At 40.0% G+C, this 5,412-nt stretch overlaps 1 pseudogene; it reads right to left on the bottom strand.

The window, feature by feature from the left end:
* Nucleotides 1-3,116: 3,116 nt before the first annotated feature.
* Nucleotides 3,117-5,164, bottom strand: LOC4348534 (uncharacterized; annotated as a pseudogene).
* Nucleotides 5,165-5,412: the final 248 nt, after the last annotated feature.

Below are 5,412 nucleotides of genomic sequence, written 5' to 3' on the forward strand. Positions count from 1 at the left end.
TGAAGAACGGCGATTAGTAACATATGAAAAAGCTAGCCAGTTATTTTATTTATATATATGACCATGATTTTCTACACAGTTTGCTTTATGTATAGAAAATAGAAAATTATAATTAATTAAATTAAATATACGTAGATAAGAAGGATAAATATAGGATGAAAAATTCGTAATCCTAGGACACAATAGATTTTTAATAGTTCATATATGCACAGATTTTTTTAAATTTGTGAAAGTCATATTCCATAAAACATGTTTATTTCATCTATCTAAAACGAATATTTGGAGGATCCATAAGAACAAAATACAAAGTTCAACGACCAAACTGAACCTTGCTTAAAACTTGAATGGCTAAATTAGCTATTCATCTCATCTATTTCACCCACTCAAATAAAAAAAGACTAGAATATTCTCACTTTCTCAAATACTAATATAATTATTTTTCACTTTATGTATTCCTAATACATTTATTCTTTACTTTATAAACTTTGATAGAATGATTATTTAAAAATAAACTTAAGTTGGAACAAACTGAAGAGGTCAAGAGTAAACTTATTTTAAAATTATTTTAAAACAGAGGGAGTAAGGTGGTGTTTGGATCCAGACACTTAACTTTAGTCTCTGTATTTAGACACAATTTTAGAGTATTAAATATAGACTACATACAAATCTAATTACATAAATAAAAGCTAATTTGCGAGATAAATTTTTTAAGCCTAATTAATCCATAATTAGAAAATGTTTACTGTAGCATCACATAGGCTAATCATGGATTAATTAGACTCAATAGATTCGTCTCGCGAATTAGTCCAAGATTATGGATGTGTTTTATTAATAGCCTACGTTTAATATTTATAATTAGTTTCCAAACATCTGATGTGAGTTAAAGTTTTAGTCCCATCTAAACAGGGTGTAACTATTATCGAAGAACACGTCAAATAAGCTCGTGAGCCGGTGCTCGGTGGTGGCTTCACGAGACACTTAGGCTGCGTTTAGATCCAAAGTTTGGATCCAAACTTCAGTCCTTTTCCATCACATCAACCTGTCATACACATAAAACTTTTCAGTCACATCATCTTTAATTTCAACCAAAATCCAAACTTTGCGCTGAACTAAACACAGACTTAACGTATAGTAGCTAGTTAACTTGCTTGGAGAGAATTCGCTTTGTCGACCGATCTTTTTCTCGCATTGGTTGCAGCTACTAAGGCCTGGTTTAGGCCCCAAAATTTTTTTCTAAGAATATCACATCGAATTTTTGGATATATGCATGGAACATTAAATATATATTAAAAAGTAATTGCACAGTTAGAGGGAAAATCGCGAGACGAATCTTTTGAGCCTAATTAGTCCATGATTAGCCATAAGTGCTACAATAACTCGCATGTGCTTATAACGGATTAATTAGGCTCAAAAGATTCGTCTCGCGGTTTCCAGGCGAACTATGAAATTAGTTTTTTCATTCATGTCCGAAAACCCCTTCCGACATCCAGTCAAACATCCGATGTGACACCCAAAAAATTTCTTTTCGCGAACTAAATAGACCCTAAGCTATACTCCCTCCGTCCCAAAAAACCTAACCTCGTACTACGATGGACACATCCTAGTACAATAAATTTAGATATACTCTATGTACAGATTCTCTAATCCCATCCTAGTACGAGGCTTGTTTTTTTGACGGTGGGAGTATATATGTAATTGACTACTGTACGTGATATGATGTCGTATAGTGAAATTCCTGTGATCCGTTTGCCGATCACGAGATCACCAATTCATGATTCACGCGGTCTCTCAGTTGTGTGATAGCGTGCATATATGATGGTGCACATCTGGTTGACTTTCTTTTTATCTCGTGTGTGTCACTGTTGTCGCTCCTCGCAAACTCGGTGGTCTTACATATTGTCTTTAATTATACATACTAGAATGGGTTCGCGCGCTACGCTGCGCGGCAAAAAAAATATATTAGAGAGAACAATAAATATTACAGGAAAGATTAGAGAAATATAGCGCATACATAGGTGCACTTTGATATGTCAATGATGATTTATCGATTACATGGTAAAATAATTGTAGTAAGAAACTAAGAACCCATTCAGACAGTGCAGACCCACTATAAGTCCATGTGCAAGCTTCTTATCCTATTCCAATCCACAAAAGATGCACAATAGCATGAATGGCTGCCTGGTCGTGCAAACATGGAAGGGCTGTACCTACGTTGGAAAATATAACTCACATAATAATTTCTTTACAAAGCAGTCTTGATCGAACAGTCAGAACATCAAACCAAATAGAATGAACATAAAAGAAGAATATATGGAAATTTGTAAGAACAGGAATGATTATTGGTACGCATCACCATCGTTTTGCCATGCTCCTGTGGCATACTAAACCCTAAAAAAATGTTTGTGCTCTAGAATAACACAAGACCAAGGCCGTTGTGATTTGTTAATGTCCCGTTGTGATTTGTTAATGTTTTATAAAGAAATCATATTAGTTATTTAGTGGGCAACCAAGATTTATATTAAACCTTTGAAATTACATCATCGTATGGGTATTGTTTAGCAATGATACTCATAAATGTCATATGTGAGCACACATCAAACCCTAGAGCAGGGTAAGGATGAGAAGTTCAATGTAACTCCTAGGAGTAGTATCAAAGAATTAGAACTTAGAAGAGAACGGTGCAATCAAGAATAAGAATCTCATGATGCTAAGTTTCTTCTTAGTATCTCACTTTTTCCTTTTCAAAGAAGAAAGAGCAACTCAGGTGTATTGAACAAGGTAGCAAATCAAGTATAATCACCCTTTGTAGCGCACTCATGATCAACTTTTGATTTGGGCACAGAATCAGCACGAAAAATTGCTAAATATTTTTTATGTGGCAGTCTAGCATCCTTTAGAATTTCAACTTCAAATTCAATGTTTCAGAAGACGCAAACATAAATAGTGAAACGCCTGCCCAAGGATAAAACTTGATAGGAGGTAATAATCACGGACAAAAATTTGCATCAGCCTTTAGTCCCAAGCAAGCTGGGGTAGCTAAACATCAAACCCAAGGCAAAACGCATGAACCAAAAGGGAACAAATAATGTACTAATAAAGTAGGATAACACAACATATGAGCTGAGAATGGCTAACATCAACGAATATTATTCTTCAGTCATTTATCGGTTTGGACTCAAAAAGCAGCATTACCTTGGAATAATAGTTAAATTTATCTACCCATCTAATCGAACGTGCATGTGGTTACTTCATTGCGTGCATGAATGCTGTTCCTGGTATATATTGCGTTGACACTTAGATACACAGGTACACAGGTCTTAAAAAAAGAGCACATAGGAACCAACTAACCTGGTGCGTCTAGGCCGCCTCAACTAAATGTGTTCCATACTCCCGAAGCATCTCATAGAGTAACAGGAAAACTTTTGACCAGTCTTTACGACTTGAGCAGTTTTCATCTGATTGGCTCGTTTCTCCGATGCCAAGGGATCTAGCCTCTTTCTGAGCCCACCTCTCTCTTTTTGTCATTGCAGTATTTGGTTTGTCTTGAGCAGGCAGAGCGGCGGACCTCCTCCTGGAGCATTGCTGAGCGGCATCATTCTCAGATGAGGGAAATATGTCTAGTGATATTCTCAAGATGTACAAAGCCTACTTCCTCAGTAAAGAATCCTTGTCAACCTGGTGTGAAGAGGCTAAGCATGTCAGCACAATCAACAGGATGAGTATAAAGAGTAAAAGGCTAACAGAAACTGAGTCGGGGCAGAAAGGCCCACCAGTCCCCTGCGAATTTCATCCCAAGATTCATAGGAATTCCTAAGATCATAGTCTTGGGGCTCGTCAGGTCCCGAGAAAACATATTTCAGTGTTGACAAGTAGAGAGAGAGAGAGTATGTTATAAGCATCCAGGCGCTCAGCAGGCCTCAGTGCAAAGATAGAATGGCACGAGGCCCATATAGACTCCAAGAAGCCAGACCTGCACGAGACAAACCATCGAAATTAACATGCACAACATATATAGAAGATAGAAAGCTGATGAGGAGCAGGCCAACCTTGAGAGCTTAAGCTGATGAGGTGCACCTAACTCCAGGTCCATAAAGAGGATTGATGATACATGACATGAGGTGAGTACCTTGTATGTGATCCAATGTACTTAAGGCTGAGAATTCGAGAGCTCTGGCTGTCCAAGACACGACCAGCGGCAGGAATGTCCTGCACTGCAGAACTTCTGCACAGTACAGTGCGTGTTTAGCATGCTTTCTTGCAACAATTCATCCACCATGCATTACTTTTCAGTAAACGGATTACACAAAAACAAAACTGGGAGCAAGGTCATCAGACCTGTTAATTATCACATAATCTCTTCCTATCCTGACTGAATCTGAAGTAAAATATGCAAGAAACAACTCTAATTAAGTACCAACAGGAAGCCTAAACAAAAACCGTAGATCCATAAAGTCATAGAGAGGATTTGATGGTACATGACATGAAAATATGAGATGAGTACTTTCTATGCGATTCAGTGTACTCAAGGCTGGGAACGCCAGTCCAAGAATTTTTTTTTTAAAAAAAAATGTGTTGGCTAGAAGGAGCTAGCTAGCCAACCGATGGAATTAAGATAGGAAGAGTCACATATTTTCAATCCTTCATTTGATCCATACGAAAGGTGAAGAGTTTAGGAGCGTTGACAACTGAACGCATGTGCCAACTGCAACGTAAACACATCTCCTAGTCCAAGAATTTCCTAGGCAAGAGAGAGCTGTGCATGTTTAACATGCTGCCTTGCAAGTTGCAATCATTTATCCGCCATGCATTATTTTGCTCTTCACTAATTCTATGTCATGACAGGAAAACAAAAGTGGGAGAAAGACTATCATACCTGCGAATCACCAAATAAGATCTGTAATCTCTTTCAGCCCTGACGAGCACGGAGCACCTGGAACTATACCTGGAACAAGTTGAGTTTCTGAAACCAGCGAAGAGCTAATGCGGCACAGCTGCTTCTCTCCGCCCTCCCGCCGCCACCGTATCGTGCAGAGGATAGGGGTAAAGGGTGTACGGACAAGTCGAGGGAGCACGAGCACCATCCCCGGCGCCAGAGCCCGGAGCGAGGGCAGCCAGATCCACCGGTGGGGAGGCCTAGACCATCGGCTCCGGCCACCCTCGAACCAGATCGGGCACCCGAGCGGAGTGGAGAGCGTGAAGGAGAGGGAAGCGGTGGGCGCGTGGAGATGAAAGGGGAGAAGAGGGAAGCGACGGCCAGCACCACTCTTGTCCGGGTGGCTGGATCTTCCGGCGCGGCGAAGATGGCTAGAAGAGCGTGGAACGGCGGTGGCGATGACGGCACATGCGAGGAGAGGAGAAGGGCGAGGCGGTGCGCGCGAGGGAGGAGGTGAGGCGGCGCGTGCGTGCGAGCGC

This window comes from Oryza sativa, chromosome 10, assembly GCF_034140825.1.
Source record: "Oryza sativa Japonica Group chromosome 10, ASM3414082v1".
NCBI classification, from domain to species: Eukaryota; Viridiplantae; Streptophyta; class Magnoliopsida; order Poales; family Poaceae; genus Oryza; species Oryza sativa.